The sequence below is a fragment of the Somniosus microcephalus genome, chromosome 27 (assembly GCF_052327205.1).
Source record: "Somniosus microcephalus isolate GS21.2 chromosome 27, FLI_Smic_1.0, whole genome shotgun sequence".
Taxonomy (NCBI): Eukaryota; Metazoa; Chordata; class Chondrichthyes; order Squaliformes; family Somniosidae; genus Somniosus; species Somniosus microcephalus.
This window is the reverse complement of record NC_141013.1, coordinates 2,431,333-2,448,436: the sequence shown is the minus strand read 5'-3', so window position 1 is coordinate 2,448,436 and position 17,104 is coordinate 2,431,333. Positions and strand designations below refer to the sequence as shown.

The following is a 17,104-nucleotide window of genomic DNA, read 5'->3' as shown; positions in this document are numbered from 1 at the left end:
GTGGGTGAAGGATTTATTCTGACGTCAGCGTCAGGGCGGGAACCAGTCGGGCTGACGTTCGTGTAAGGGGCGGGACTACTCCTGACATCACCACGCCATTGGTCAGGATCGCTGTCAATCATCGCGAAGTCACGCCGCCCGGCCGGGGGGCGGGGTGCGAGGGTTCAGCGCCACCCAGCGGCCGCGCGGGGGAAAGGCGGCTCCGGACGGCGGGGGGGAAATGGGGGCAAAGGCAGCGAAATGGGCCTCCAACCCCCTGCCTCCAGTCCATAGTCCCCAGTCCCCAACCCTCGGCCCCCAGCCGCCTACCCCGATCCCCAGTCCCCAACCCTCGGCCCCCAGTCACCTACCCCAATCCCCAGTCCCCAACCCTCGGCCCCCAGTCGCCTACCCCGATCCCCAGTCCCCAACCCTCGGCCCCCAGTCCCTAGTCCCCAGCTCCCTGTCCCCAACCTCCGATCCCCAACCCCGGGTCCATAGTCCCCTGCTCCCAGTCCCCGGCCGCGGATCCCCCTGAAGGGCCGAGCGGCCGGCGTTGCTCCCAGCGGTTCCATGGTGTAATGGTTAGCACTCTGGACTCTGAATCCAGCGATCCGAGTTCAAATCTCGGTGGAACCTTTATTTTCCTCCCAGGATTTAAATTTATTCCAGACCCTTTGCGGTGGGGAAACTCCAACCGCTCGGCGAGGCTCTTGTTTTATTTTCCTTCTGTTCAGCACCAGAAAAAATGTTCTTCCAGCATCTCCGTCCCTCGCAATCTCCATCCCAAATGGGCTTAAACTGAAGGGACCACTTTAGGTATAAACGCTGGTGTTTACGCTCGACACCAGCCTCTTCCCAACCTCACCCCATCAGCATATCCTAGTCTTTTCTCCCTCATGTGTTTATTCAGCTTCCCCCTAAATGCATCGTTTATAGGTGGAAAGGAGAGTAAACCCGCCATGCACAAATTCCTTTTCTGTCATTTCCAATGATAGTTGTTCCTGTTCAATGAATAACTGTTAAATTGATAAAATATTTTAATGAATTTCAAAAAGAGGGATTTATTTAAGTGCTACCTCAAACAGCCCTTTTTGCCGATCATTGCGGCGGATTTTGCTGCAGCAATAAGAGTGAAGCTGATGGTGCTCACCATTATTAACGTGTAAATCAGACGGAAACTTCCAGCGACTGCACATGTGCGGTTAAATGCGCGAATCAGGAAGTTTCTGTCCAAGTTGCGCCCTTTCTCGCAGAGAGACTCACCAATCAAATGCATTGAACAGCATGAAGTTGCTGTACTTACTCGCAATGTTCCTGTTAAGCTGCGCGGCGGTCTGGAGCTCCCATGCAGCTGGCTCATCAGCTTTTAAATGGAAAACCGCCATGTGCGGGAATTTGAAGGGGCCGCGCACCCAAAAAAAATTAGAGGGAACATTGCTTACCTGATATATTACACACTAAATTCACCAGTAAGAGTTAGGGCTTGTTCATTCCAATGTAAGTACCTTTTTAACGGTATGATTAGTCTTAATTACTGCCAAACAACCTCTCTGGCACTGAAAATGAACGTTTACAAGCATGGAGTCTCATTCCAGATATTAATTATTGTTGGAGATTTTTTTAAATGTAAATAAAAAAATATTTTTTACTTTTTCTTTCTGCCTCTGTTATCTCTCTCTTAATCCAATCTTTCGTTCCCTCTCTTTATTTCGCTTTCTGTACCCGATTTGACATTGAATGAAATCTTCTAACTGACACTTCCTGGTTCAGACTGCGCTGCTCATTAACGACTCTTCAATCTGATTGGTTTACTTACATTCGACTGAATGAAGGACCCTCGCTCCCCAAGTGAAAAAAGGCCTCTTGGTGAGCGTGAAGTCTGCCGGACAGATGAACGAACACATAGGCATGCACGCAGATAGAAACGGCACACATGTACGCAGTCATGCACATGGAACTTATGCTTGAGCGGACGAATGGAGGAATGAATGATTGAACAATGCCAGTTGGACTGGTGTGTACGGATTCTTGGTTTATTAAATAGTTGCAGTTTGTACTGTAAACATTATTGATTTACCTGTAAAATTTATTGTTGTATTTATATTGTTGACCATAATTGGTTAATGAATGTAATGGATTTACTATGTAACTGTTGAGTTGTATAAGTACTGTTGTACTTGAATGTTAAATTTTTTTTTAAAAAGGACAACAGGTTATACTAAGCAAAAATGAAGAGTTACTAGATTGCCAGTAGGACTGGTATGTATTGTTTTTTTTTACTATGGGTAATTGTATTGTTGACATTGTATTTGTCTGAAAAAATGTATTATTGTATTTGTACTGTTAATCTTAAAGCTGTTTTTTTTAAGGCTTAGCCTTATTGTGGTTAATGAATGTAATGGATTGATCATGAAGTTGATGTGTTGTAACAAGTACTACCAGATTTAAATAAAAAAGGTCAATCTGATTGGTTACACAGTTGCTCGCCCTGTTCACAAAAGTTCCAGATGCCCTGTAGAGGGTGCTGTGCTTTTTCGATAGTTGGTTGACAGCAACTTCCAGTTCAAAAGCCCGTAGTAAGTCTACTCTTTTGATTAAGCACCCAAACAAATTAACTGTAAATGAACAAAACTTTAAATAAAACTTAACAAATCTAATTAAAATTTGGTTGTCCGGGTTGATAATGCACTCCAGTCCCCGCGGCGCCCACCGGTCGCGAAAGTACTCAAGCGTGCTCCATCTCCAGGGCCACCCGGGCGCGAACATGGCCGCGGAAGAGAGGCAGGCAATCGGGCTGAACAACCCCCTCCGTAGTAAGTCTAAGGGCAAATGCAAGTCTAACGATCACCTGCCTCCAAAATCAGGCCCAATGTGTTGTTTCTTCTTACAAGCGTTTTTGTTTGGGTGTGAAAACCTCGTAACCAATTCAGTGATGTTTCAGAGACTTTTTCACATCAGGTGTGAGGACTCGAGCATTTTTGGCAATCAATGTGACAAGCACTTCTGTGTAGGTCTAAAAATCACTGTCAGGTGTTAATGATCAATCTTTGTGATGCTTGTAACTTACCCCATGTTTTAAAGGCACACAAACCCTTTAGTAACAAATGAACAGGGGCAGAAACTGTGAATAATGAAAATACCACTAAAGAAGATTCTTTCTCTTGCTGATAAGGTGAGTAATTGCGACGCTGAATGGGTCAAACATGTCCCAGATTCTCAGAGCGAAACGCTAAATTGCTGTTTATCAGAAGCTTTTTTGAATAAGTGTTGTGCTGTAATGTGTATATTGTAAATCCAATAGGGAATTCAGAAGAAACTTCTTTACCCAGAGAGTGGTGAGAATGTGGAACTCGCTACCACGGAGTGGTTGAAGCGAATAGTATAGATGCATTTAAGGGGAGGCTAGACAAGCACGTGAGGGAGAAGGGAATAGAGGGTTATGTTGATAGATTTAGATGAGGAAAGACGGGAGGAGGCTCCAGTGGAGCATAAACGCTGTCAGGGACAGGTTGGGCCGAATGGCCTGTTTCTGTGCCGTATATCCCGTGTAATCCTATGTAATGAAGCCAATGGTATAAATACACTTTCAGTTTTCCATAACAACTGTCTGACTTTTTACAGTGCTTTCATTGTAATCCAGTTTGCATTCCATTATTAGCTTTTTGAAAAACTTGATACAACAGTTAAAATGGATAAAAGAATAGAATGGTAAAGTGAATAAAATTAATTGGCAAAACAATTATATAATTTAACGGTTTTCCGTATAACATTCCTGTCCTTATTAAACAGCACACCCTCTAACCCACTGAGCATCACAGCGTGTCACACTTCAGATGCCACATGTCAGACATCAGTATATTTACATCAATATATAAAAACAGAGAAAAAAAGCCAATCATTTCCTGCTAGTTCTTCTGACTTTTGATAACCTGGTCCCCTCCCAAAGGCAGGAGTCAGGGAGTTACAAGCAACAAATACCCCTCCAATTGACCTCAGCGTATTCCTACTTGGACTGCTTCTCCATGGGGCATTAAAAGGACAACAACAACTTGTATTTATACAGCACCTTAAACGTAGTAAAACATCCCAAGGTGCTTTACAGGAGAGTTATAGAACAAAATGTGACTCTGAGCCACATAAGGCAATATCAGGACATAAGACCAAAAGCTTGGTCAAAGAGGTAGGTTTTAAGGAGCGTCTTAAAGGAGGAAAGAGAGGCAGAGAGGTTTAGGGAGGGAATTCCAGAGCTTGGGGCCCAGGCAGCTGAAGGCACGGCCGCCAATGGTGGAGCGATTAACATCTGGGATGCTCAAGAGGCCAGAATTGGAGGAGTACAGAGATCTCGGGGGGGGTTGTGGGGCTGGAGGAGATTACAGAGATAGGGAGGGGAGAGGCCATGGAGGGATTTGACAGAACGGGTTCTCAGCTCCTTCTTAGTAGAGGAACACCCTACTTGTGCTTCAGACTCAGGTGAGCCATGAGCAATGCCATAGGAGCTCAGCTAGTTGAGATATAAAATGCAACAGTAGTGTAAGATTAGGATCACAGGCCACACTCAGATTACCCAAAGGCTTTTAGAAGTTGTAAGGCTTTTATTAAAGAGCTACAGTTTTAAAGCATAATCAGATACTCCATATGGTTTAAGCTGAGTATAATAGACATACAACCTGTGACAGTAGGAGCGATCTATGACTCCCGAATCGGAATGCCAAGACCGGACGGACGGGGAGGCAGTACGGTGGTCTCAGATTGGGTGGATTCCTGCAGTCTGCTGCAGCGGTCGCTTCCGTTGGGTCATCTCTCGAGCTGTTGGAGATGTTAGGCCGTCAGCCACCTCAGAGGCTAAACTTGACCAAGGTGTTAGGCCGTAGCCACCTCGGGGAAGCCTTCGCCCCTGACTGCCTGATTTCCTCTCTCGGTCGTCTATAGTTATAGTTATTTCGGTGGGCTGGTAATCACCTGGTGTCAATCATTTGATCCCCATCCTATTGTCCAATTGTGAAGCGGGAAGGCAACCCTTGCCGTCCCTTTCTGCATGACTGACAAGGCCTCCCTCTTATCTTTCTGAGGAATGTTTTGTTATGTTTCTTTAAGGACATTTTATGACTTTTCGGCTCCATTTTTGTCTATTATCCCACCACCCTGTGATGTTTTGCATTTTACGATTCCCTTATCACTTCTATTTGTCTTTTGATGCTTGATATTCGACCTTGCTGGCATTTCTGCTCTCTGTCCCCGGCTGCCTGTTGCCAGTCTCTGTTCTAAGAATTAAAACCCATCTTTGAATCGAACAGCTATTTCTTACAGTGGATGGGGTTTGAGTGGGGATTCATAAAATATATTCAAGAAGGAGTTAGATATATTTCTTAAGGCTAAAGGGATCAAGAGATATGGGGAGAAGGCAGGGACAGGGTACTGAATTTGGATGATCAGCCATGATCGCATTGAATGGCGGAGCAGGCTTGAGGGGCCGAATGACCTACTCCTGCTCCTATCTTCTATGTTTCTATGTTGCAGTGCGCCAACCCACTGTCTGCAAGGCTCTGTGACCAAGGTTCAAATTCAGCCTGTGCTGATGGAATAAGTGTCTCCTCTCTCTCTCTCTCTCTGGGCAAACTGAACCCAGCTCCGAGTACTCAGGGCTTCACAGAAGCAACCTTCTCACAGATTGATACTAAACTAGCAATCTCACTCTTGTGTGGGAGCTGGAGGCATCACATTTGTATAGGAGATTGAAAATCTACAAACATTTTAATCTAACATGGGAAGATTTTCAGAACTGTATATCTGAAACACTTGTTCCTATTTAACTTTTCTGCAGCAAAGCCGGTTATCAGTGGTGCAGGGTTTGTACATGCAGAGAGCTTGGCAGCAGCCTTGACTCAGAGTTCTGGTTCTGGTAACTGGGCTGAGATCCAGGACTTGTGCAAAGAGCAGAAATGAATCCCCTAAACACACAAACTGTGATCTCCACTGCAAATAGAGTCAGGAGATTCTACCACAGAAGACAGTTGAGGCCAATTCATTAAATATATTCAAGAAGGAGTTAGATATATTTCTTAAGGCTAAGGGGATCAAGGGATATGGGGAGAAAGCAGGGACAGGGTACTGAATTTGAATGATCAGCCATGATTGCATTGAATGGCGGAGCAGGCTCGAGGGCCAAATGGCCAACTCCTGCTCCTATCTTCTATGTTTCTATGTTTAACACATTGTTTTCGGAGAAATTAGGGCAGGTGGCCAAAAACTTGGTCAAAGAGGTAGGTTTTAAGGAGTGTCTTAAAGGAGGAGGGAGAGATGGCGAGGCAGACAGGTTTAGGCAGGGAATTCCAGAGCTTAGGGCCCAGGCAACAGAAGGCACGGCCACCAATGGTTGAGCGATTTTAATCAGGGATGCTCAAGAGGGCAGAATTAAAGGAGCGCAGATATCTCGGGGGTTGTGGGGCTGGAGGAGATTACAGAGATAGGGAGGGGGCGAGGCCATGGAGGGATTTAAAAACAAGGAGGAGAATTTTGAAATCGAGGCGCTGCTTAACCGGGAGCCAATGTAGGGCAGTGAGCACAGAGGTGATGGGCGAACGGGACTTGGTGCGAGTTAGGACACGGGCAGCCGAGTTTTGGATGACCTCAAGTTTACGTAGGAGTGCATTGAAATAGTCAAGTCTAGAGGTAACAAAGACATGGATGAGGGTTTCGGCAGCAGATGTGCTGAGGCAAGGGTGGAGACGGGCGATGTTACAGAGGTGGAAATAGGCGGTCTTAGTTATGCCACGGATATGTGGGCGGAAGCTCATTTCAGGGTCAAATATGACACCAAGGCTGCGAACAGTGTGGTTCAGCCTCAGACAGATGTTAGGGAGAGGGATGGAGTCAGTGGCTAGGGAACGGAGTTTGTGGTGGGGACTGATAACAATTGCTTTGGTCTTCCCAATATTTAATTGGAGAAAATTTCTGCTCATCCAGAACTGGATGTCGGACAAGCAGTCTGGCAATTTAGAGACCATGGAGGGGTCGAGAGTGTAATGTTATCTTAATAACGTAATTACGAGTCTCCCAAGCAGTTGTAATGGAGTGCCATTTATTCAGTCCTGACTCTGTGTCTCGTAGTACAGTACTTCAAGCATGGCCAAGATGGCGTCAGATCCCGCCCCCGGATATGACGTCAGCTGTCAATCAAACCCCGCTGTCTTTACGACAGCTATGATTATCCGTACAGAGAGAAGTGGTGATGAGGTAGAGCTGGGTGTGGTCAGCGTACTTGTGGAAACTGACGCTGTGTTTTTGGATGATGTCGCCAAGGGGCAACATGTAGATGAGAAATAAGAGGGGGCCAAGGATAGGTCCTTGGGGACACCAGAGGTAACGATGTGGGAGCGGGAAGAGAAGCCATTGCAGGTGATTCTCTGGCTACGATTAGATAGATAAGAATGGAACCGGGTGAGTGCAGTCTCACCCAGCTGGATGACGGTGGAGAGGCGTTGGAGAAGGATGGAGTAGTCAACCGTCTCAAAGGCTGCAGACAGGTCAAGAAGGACGAGGAGGGATAGTTTACCCTTGTCACAGTCACAGAGGAAACCTGATTGGAGGGATTCAAACATGGAATTGCAGGAAAGATGGGCACGGATTTGGGAGGCGACAACACTTTCAAGGACTTTGGAGAGGAAAGGGAGGTTGGAGATGGGGTGGTAGTTTGCAAGGGCGGAGGGGTCAAGTGTTGGTTTTTTGAGGAAAGGGGTGATGACGGCAGATTTGAGGGAGAGGGGGACAGTACCTGAGGAGAGAGAACCGTTAACAATATCAGCTAACATGGAAGCCAGAAAAGGAAGTTGGGTGGTCAGCAGTTTGGTGGGAATAGGGTCGAGGGAGCAGGAAGTGGGTCTCATGGATAAGATGAGTACGGAGAGGTCATGAGGGGAGATCAGAGAGAAACTGGAGAAAGATGTGAGTCCAGGGCTAGGGCAGGGAGGAACCTTAGAGGAAGGAAGGCAGAGGCAGCTGAACGGATGGTCTCAATCGTTGAGACAAAGAGGTCCATGAGCTCCCTATCTGTTACTGCCCTATCATACTGCCCTATTCCATACACTGAGGAGCAGCAATTTTGTACGTTAGCAGGAATGGAGCAATGGGACATCTTTGCCCACCTCCTCAACTTGCTCCTAGGAATAACTATTGCCAATGCATATTGACGTAATAAAAGTCACTACGCACTTGGTTTGAGTATAAAGCAAGGCTTTAATCAACTTGTTTCAGAACACGGAGGTCTAGTTGTACTTCACTAGTTCCTTGTCTTACAAAATGTCCCTGGTTGGCTGGGGCCCACGCCCGAGTATTTATACTCCTTGGACGGCGCCACCAGCTGGCCATCCAGCATTATTTCACGAGTAGTTTCTTGATGAATGATGAGATTTATAACATATTATGGCACAAACCTTTGATTGCTTATTGATTACATTGAGTTACATAGAATGTACAGCACAGAAACAGGTCATTGGGCCCAACTAGTCCATGCCATGTTTATGCTTCCCACGAGCCTCCTCCCACCCTTCTTCATCACACCCTATCAGCATATCCTTCTATTTCTTTCTCCCTCGTGTGTTTATCTAGCTTCCCCTTAAATGCATCTAAGCTATTCACCTCAACCACCCACTGTGGTCGCGAGTTCCACATTCTCACCACTCGCTGGGTAAAGACGTTTCTCCTGAATTTCCCATTGGATTTATTAGTGACCATCTTATATTTATGGCCCCTAGTTCTGGACTCCCCCCACAAGTGGAAACATCTTCTCTACATCTAACCCATCAAACCCTTTCATAATGTTAAAGACCTCGATCAGGTCACCCCAATCATCTCTGTTCGAGAGAAACAAGCCCCAGCCTGTTCAGTCTTTCCTGATAGTTATAACCTCTCATTTCTGGTATCATCCTTGTGAATCTTTTTTGCATCTCCTCCAGTGCCTCGATATCCTTTTTGTAACATGGCGACAGAACTGTTCACAGTGCTCCGAGTGTTGCTGGCATTTACTTCATTTCTACCTTTCTCCCATATGTAGTTGGAATTAAAATAGCAGCAGGAGCTGGCAGAGTTTTAGTGGTGAGCAGGGCAGGAAATATTGCCGAAAGAAGGGTGCTGTGTCGGTACCTTTTTGCCTAGACACAATTAGAACTCAGAATTCAGAGATTCAAACATGAAGTGCTTTATTCGAAGGGAAAGGGAAGTTCTGGAGAGTTCCGAACAAAGAGAGCTAAACTTAACCAAGAGAACACCCAACCATTTATCTCCTGTGACAGCGCCACCACAGGTGGGAGGAGAACACACAATACATAACATATTCCTCCCCTCTTAAATGAAAGGTCCCCATTATTCCTCAAAGGTAAGTTACTTTCAATGCACTCAACTAACCAAGGGTAGAGGTAGACTGCCTCAAACCCTAACTTTACCCTGGGGTTTATTCTGCCCCAGTCTTGTGGGTAAGTCGCTAAGCCTACAGATCCAAGCGTCTTGGAGGCCGCTGCTCTCTGACAGGATACCGGCGGTCATCGCTGGCTTCCACAGCAGTAGGCATTGACACAGGCCTAGATGGAGAAAGTGCCTGTGTCAGTCGAAAGTCAGGAGTTTGCACAGGTGGAACAGTCTCTTTGACTTCCTGTGTTGGAGAAGAGCACTGTGGCAAAGGATGCTGGTTTGCGGTATCATCCGGCAACAGTTCAGGCCAACCAGCCGTTGGAGCCTCTGTGGCTGTCTCTGCTCCTAGCAACAGTTGATCTGTGTGTCTTCTCCAGATGACATCCTCAGCAGTCTCAACCGTGTAAGACACAGGGCCCGTCTGTGCGATCACCGTAGCAGGAACCCACTTTGATCCAGTGTTGTAGTTTTGAGCTAGGACGTGCTCTCCCGGATGAAACCACCTCTCCTTGGCTCTTTTCTCTCTCTTTTCAACTTGAGCTTGTTGTTGACGATGGACAACCTGCTCTGCCCTTGGAGGTTTGACTAAGTCAAAACTTGTCCGCAACTGCCTCTTCATCATGAGCGAAGCGGGGGAAGTTTTGGTTGTGGCATGTGGCTCGTTCCTGTAGGACAACAGGAAGCTGTTCAGATGTTGGTGGATTGAGCCCTGACCTTGCGATGCCTTCAAGACGTGCTTCAAAGTTTGCACGAACCTTTCTGCCTGGCCGTTAGTAGAGGGATGATAGGGCGCAGACCTGATGTGTTGGACACCATTCACATGCAGGAAGGTTGCAAACTCCTGTGATACAAATTGTGGACCGTTGTCACTTACGAGTTGTTCCGGTGAGCCATAATGGCTGAACATCTCACCAAGTTTCTCAATTGTTTTCTCTGCCATGGTAGATCTCATCACAGCGACCTCCGGCCACTTGCTATGAGTGTCCACAACCACCATAAACATCTTCTCTTCGAAAGGACCGGCGAAGTCCACATGTACTAGCTGCCACACTTCTGCAGGCCAATCCCAGGGGTGTAGGGTTGCCAGCTGTGGAACATTCCAGACCCTTTGACATGGGGAACATGTTTTGGCTTTCTCCTCAATATTCCCATCAAGACCTGGCCACCAGAAGTAGCTTCTTGCCATTTCCTTCATCCGAACCATCCCACTGTGGCCTGTATGAAGTTGTTGCAGTATAGGTTCCCTCAGAGGTGGCGGAATGATGACACGGCGTCCCCAAAGAAGACAACCTGCCTGGACGGAGAGCTCATTTCTTTTTGAAACATAAGGTTTCAAACTAGGAGAATCTCCTATAGCTCTCCCTCGAATGACACTGTCCATTACCTCAGACAGGACTGGATCGTTGCGGGTGTACCTTCGCACCTGAACTGCAGTGACAGGTGCTCCCTCCACTTGTCTAATGTAGAAGATGTCTATCTGACGAGGCTTTGGAGGAGTAACAGGCAAGGGTAGCCTCGAGAGACCGTCTGCGTTGCTGTGCAAGTCTGATTTGCGATATTTGATGTTGTATGTGTGTCCTGACAACAGTAAAGCCCACCTTTGCATCCTGCTTGCAGCGAGAGACGGAATTCCGGTGTGGGGCCGAAGATTGAAGTCAATGGACGGTGGTCCGTCAGGAGTGTGAACCTTCTTCCAAACAGGTACTGATGAAATTTTCGAATTCCAAAAACGATTCCCAAGGCCTCGCGCTCGATCTGCGCATAGTTACTCTCGGCCTTGTTCAAGGTGCGTGATGCGAAGGCGATAGGTTTCTCTTCACCCGAAGGCATGATGTGGGATATGACTGCTCCCACACCATATGGTGATGCATCACATGCTAGCTGCATGGGTAGCTTTGGGTCGAAGTGTGTCAGGACCTCCGACTTCAGCAATGCTTTCTTTGCTTGGGCGAAAGCTTCGTTGCACAGTTCAGTCCATTCCCATGTTTTGCCTTGACATAGCAACTGATGTAATGGCTTCAGCAATGTTGCTAAGTCTGGAATAAACTTCCCATAGTAGTTAAGTAGCCCCAGAAATGAACGTAACTGGCTCACATTCTGGGGTGCTGGGGCCTCCACGATCGCCTTGACCTTTTGACGGCGCCTTATGCAGGCCAGTAGCATCAATCACATGCCCCAGGTACTCAACTGAAGACTGAAAGAATTCACATTTGTCTTTACGAACTCTGAGTCCGTACTCTTTCAGTCGTTGTAGTGTCACATCCAAGTTCAGAAGATGATCCTCCTCATTTGTCCCAGTGACAAGGATGTCGTCCAGGTAGCACTGGACTCCTGGCAGTCAACTCAAAATCTGATCCATTGCCCTTTGGAATAGAGCAGGGGCCGACGTAATTCCAAACGGAAGGCGGCAGTACCTGTATAGCTCCTTGTGTGTCACAATTGTCAGCAGCTCCTTTGCTCCACATTTTCATCAAAATCACCGATATTTCCTAATATAGTAGCCATCTCACGTTTCAAATTTAAATTTCTGTTTACTCACTGCACCCGTAACGTACGCAGATTCATCCGCTCCTCGTCGCCACTTTGTTGTGTCGATACCTTTTTGCCTAGACACAATTAGAACTCAGAACTCAGAGATTCAAACATGAAGTGCTTTATTCGAAGGGAAAGGGAAGTTCTGGAGAGTTCCGAACAAAGAGAGCTAAACATTCAATTTACTTCGCAGCCTTGTACAGCCAGATAAGCCAGGAACTAAAACATATAAGCAACGAGTGGAAATTCTTGGAGCACATTTTTCACCAAAACCTCTGGCTATTGCTGAGAGATTTAGATTTCACAAATGGAATCAAGAGGAGGGGGAATCAGTGATGATGTTTATTGCTGCTTTACAAAGGTTGTCGGAACACTGCCAGTTCAAGGAGGTGCTGAATGACACCATTAGAGACAGACTTGTGTGTGGTCTGCAAAGTGCAGCCACACAGAAGCGCCTTCTTACTGAGGACAACCTTGCTCTTGAAAAGGCCATTGAAGTTAGTGTCTCCATGGAGATGGCGGAAAAGGAGGCTCACCAGTTGAAAGGTGCGCGGAACGGCACATGTTACCGTTGTGGGAAAACGGGCCATCACGCTAATGACTGCTGGTGTACGGAGCTGGAATGCCGAAATTGTGGCAAAAAGGGTCACATTGAACGTGCCTGTAGAGGTAAAAAAAGAACAGACAGAGCTGGGAAGCATGGAAGCAAAATGTCTGTATTTGGACAAGAGAGGAAAAAGAGTGTTCATTCAGTGCAGTATGATGGAACAAGCAAAACAGAGGGGAGCGACACCTCTGAGAAGGAAGAGGTGCACATACGGACGGTTGCAGGTGGTTCAAATGGCTACTGGGTGTCACCACTGGTGGAGGGACAATCAGTGCGGATGGAGGTGGACACAGGCGCGGCTGTGTCCCTTGTTTCAGACACTGTCTACAACAAAATGCTGAAGCATCTTACCCTTCAGCCAACAAACATTGTGCTAAAGACGTATACCGGCGAACCTGTGGCCATGAGAGGCGCCATTGAGGTGACAGTTAAATTGAACGGACAGACTGCGAAACTGCCACTATATGTGGTAAAGGGAAATTACCCATCACTACTGGGACGTGCGTGGCTAGAGAAAATCACACTGGACTGGCCTGCAGTCCGCATGATGTCAAAAGGGGAGTCAGGTCTGACTGCAGTGTTAAACAAACATGCAGAACTCTTCAATGGGGAACTTAGGAGCATGAAAAAGATCAGCGTGAGACTGGACATTAAACCTGACAGCAAGCCGAAGTTTCACAAAGCCCGACCCATTGTTCCTGTCCTGAAAAAGGATGGATCTGTTCGAATCTGCGGGGATTTTAAAGTGACTATTAACCCGGGGCTGTCTGTGAAACAGTACCCTCTTCCCCTCATTGATGATCTTTTTACGGGTCTGGCCGGAGGGCAAAAGTTCAGCAAAATAGACTTATTAGACTTATGCCAGGCTTATCTACAAATGTGTGTCGATGACAAATCAAAGAGAGCTAAAATTAACCAAGAGAACACCCAACCATTTATCTCCCGTGACAGCGCCACCACAGGTAGGAGGAGAACACACAATACATAACAAAGGGGTCTTTGGTGAACTCTACAATTTAGGGTGTGACCTCAATTCAGTCCATTCTAGATACTTCACAGGAGACTCCCAAAACAAGCGCTCTACTCGGAGCTCCGACACGGCAAGAGAGCCCCAGGTGGGCAGAGGAAACGCTTCAAGGACACCCTCAAAGCCTCCTTGAAAAAGTGCAACATCCCCACCGACACCTGGGAATCCCTGGCCCAAGACCGCAGAAAGTGGAGGAGAAGCATCTGGGAAGGCGCCGAACACCTCGAGTCTCTTCGCTGGGAGCAAGCGGAAGCCAAGCGCAGGCAGTGCAAGGAACGCACGTCAAGCACCCCACCCACCCGCCCCTTCAACCACCGTCTGCCCCACCTGTGACAGAGACTGTAGGTCCCGCATTGGACTCATCAGTCACCTGCGAACTCATTTTTAATGTGGAAGCATGTCATCCTCGGTTACGAGGGACTGCCTAAGAGAGAAGACTGGGAGTAAGGAGATTTAGGTATTTTTTTTTTAACTATGAAGGATTTTGATAGGGTGAATGCGGAAAGTGGAAAGACTATTTCCACTGGTTGGGGATTTGGTGACGAGGAGTCATCAATTGAAAACTGTCACTAAGAGAGAGGTTAGGAGAAATTTCTTCACATTGTGGGTTGTTGGGCTATGGAATGCTTTGCCACAGGAAGCCACACAAGTTCCCCTCCAAGTCACACACCATCCTGACTTAGAAGTATATCGCCGATCCTTCAGCGTCGCTGGGTCAAAATCCTGGAACTCCCTCCCTAACAGCACTGTGGGAGCACCTTCACCACACGGACTGCAGCGGTTCAAGAAGGTGGCTCACCACCACCTTCTCAAGGGCAACTAGGAATGGGCAATAAATGCTGGCCTTGCCAGCGATGCCCAGATCCCATGAAGAATTTAAAAAATAGTTGAGGCAGAGGGTAGGTAAACATATGAAGCAAAAAACGATACAGGGCTATGTGTAAATAGCAGGGCAGTGGGATTAGGTTTGGATTGTTCCAGCAAAGAACTGGCGCAGGCTTGATGGGCCAAATGGCCTCCTTCTGTGCTATAAACTTCAGAGGTTCTAAGATTCAGACCTGAGTCATCTCTTGGAACAGTGCAACATCTGGGTGGCACTCTCAGTTCTATACCACCAGTGCTTCCAAACACCAACAGGAGACATCACCTTGATCAGCCTGTACGCAGCTCACCTTTGCCCTCCTCTGTCCACTTGCCGCCATTCATCAAGTTCAACAGTGGCATGTAGCACCAGCTGGAGAACCAGACCGGCTTCACCGGGTGATTGGCATTGCCCAAGTACAAAACGCCATCAACTGTATTCGATGCCATCCCTGCTCCTGCAGGCTGTGCCCTGCCAGAATTACTGCGCCCTCAACAGTCAGGTGGTGTGCAGCCAATGGCAAAATATTATGCATGTTTTCCATGGAGTCATTACTTATCTTAAGGGAATCAAGGGTTCCATGACTATTTGAGGAGAAAAGACAGAACATAAGCTTTGGTTTCTGGGAGACTTTGATTACCTGTTCCAAACAACACCTGTATGGAATCCCAAGACATCACAAAAATGGGCCCACAGTGACACACGTCCACGAGGCAGAAATCTAATACAGTAAAGTCCCACCTGTAATTTTTGCAGCCTGGAGGAACCCGTGTTCCATGTTTACATAGAGCATGAGAGGCTGCAGCCCCTCTTTCACTATTTGAAGGGGCTGCTCCTCGATTTTTGGCTGCACTTCAGTCCCACGCTCCTGATCTTTGGTTACCCGGTGCGGAGTGGAGCGGGCAGGTTGGGGGACTGCTTCTGGGCCTGGCCAAAGTGGCCATCAACTGGTCCAGGCAGCGGGCGGTCGAGGGGGTCGTTTGGCCCGATTGCCCCACCTCTCTCCCGCGGCCATGTTGGCCCTGGAGACGGAGTGCGCGGTGTCCGCCGGCACGCTCAAGGCCGTCCGCGACCGCTGGGCGCCGCGGGGACTGGAGTGCATCATCACCCCCAGGAACCACATTTTAATTTAATTTATGTTTCATTTGATGTATTTTTGTTAAGTTACAGTTTTTTGTGTTTCTTGATTGCACCAAAAAGAGCAACACCGCTTCCACTGGGGGCGGGGCCTGGACTGGGGGCGGGGCAAAGGCATGGGGGCGGGGCAAAGGCCTGGGGTGGGCGGGGCCGGAGGTTGTGGGCGGGAGTTGTGGGCGTGGCCCGGACTGGGCGGGGCTGGCTGGTGTGGGTGTGGGCGGGGCCGGAGGTTGTGGGCGGGAGTTGTGGGCGGGGCCCGGACTGGTGTGGGTGTGGGCGGGGCTGTGGGCGGGGTCTAGACTGGGCGGGGCGTAGTGTGGGCTAGGGCGGAGCCTGGGCCTGGAGTAGGCGGGGCCGGGGGCGGACCCCGGGCCTGCAGTGGGCGGGGCCGGGCCGGGGTTGAGGGCGGGGCCAGGGCCTGGAGTGGGCGGGGCCGGGGTTGGGGCGGGGCCAGGGCCTGGAGTGGGCGGGGCCGGGGTTGGGGGCCGGGCCAGGGCCTGGAGTGGGCGGGGCCGGGGTTGGGGCGTGGCCAGGGCCTGGAGTGGGCGGGGCCGGGATTGGGGCGTGGCCAGGGCCTGGAGTGGGTGGGGCCGGTCTGGGGTTGGGGGCGGGGCCAGGGCCTGGCGGGGACGGGGTCGGGGTCAGGAGTGGCCGGGGTTGGGGGCGGGGCCGGCTGCAGGAGGCGCGCTCCCGCGTTTCCATCATAACCAAGATGGCGGCGGGTGGCGAGCGTGGGGCGCGGGCGGGATTCCTGTCAGCGGCCGGCACCGAATCGGAATGAAAAACATTTTGTGCCCCGCTTCGATTAGTTGATCTCAGCCTGGTGAAGAAAGCGGGCGGCGGCCCGGGAGCGGTGAGTGGTGAGCGGCCCGCGCTGACGGTCAGGGGCGGATTTCTGCGGTTTATTTGCCGGTTGGCACGGGCCGGGGCAGTGGTGTAAGAAGCTCCGCCGGCCTCGGTGCTGATGAGCTTTTCTCGCTGTGTCGGTGTTTGTGAATGATAATACTTGCTATCCAGCCTGCTGTTGGTGCCCCTTTAGCTCAGTGACTGCTCAACAATTCCTGATCCACTTCGAAACTCGGGAGGTTTGTATTCAATTTTACTTCAAATTCCGGACGGTGTTCTCAAACCCCGGGGTGGCTGAATACTGGATAACGGCATTTATTATTTAAAGTGTCTTGAGCCAATTTTAACAGAGTGGGAACACGACACTAACCGGTATTTGTTGAATGAGTTTACAACCATTTTTAAGTCTTGGGGACAATCTCTTGTTTCAAAAGACTTCTTGTTCCTAATTCGGATTCGGTCCGTTTTTTAAAGATTCTTTGAGGCAGGTGTGTGTGTCCCAGTGGAGTATATCTTTAGATTGAGCTCCGTTAGGATTCAGTTGTGCTTTTATAGATTAGAATTCATAGTTTATCGAACATCAAACAAGCGATTTAAATTTTATTTGAGGAATCGCATGTAAGAAGGATTTAAGAGACGTTCATTTAGCAAATGACAACATAACACGAATGTCTATTGATTGTGGCGTCCCCCTGCGTTATGGTAGATT

General features: G+C 48.6%; 1 protein-coding gene and 1 non-coding gene across 12 annotated transcripts in view; both read left to right on the top strand.

The window, feature by feature from the left end:
- Positions 1-546: 546 nt before the first annotated feature.
- Positions 547-618, top strand: trnaq-cug (transfer RNA glutamine (anticodon CUG)). Its single transcript has one exon. It is a non-coding gene; the product is annotated as a tRNA-Gln (tRNA).
- Positions 619-16,251: 15,633 nt separating this feature from the next.
- Positions 16,252-17,104, top strand: part of dennd4a (DENN/MADD domain containing 4A) — a 156,908-nt gene continuing 156,055 nt past the window's right edge. For 6 of the 11 annotated variants that reach the window (XM_085968334.1, XM_085968331.1, XM_085968330.1 and 3 more), the window contains exon 1: positions 16,256-16,402. The gene's annotated coding sequence lies outside the window, so the exon portion shown is untranslated. Of the gene's footprint in view, positions 16,410-16,447; positions 16,635-17,104 lie in introns of those variants that run through there. The other 5 variants (XM_085968333.1, XM_085968332.1, XM_085968326.1 and 2 more) reach the window with 5 other exon arrangements.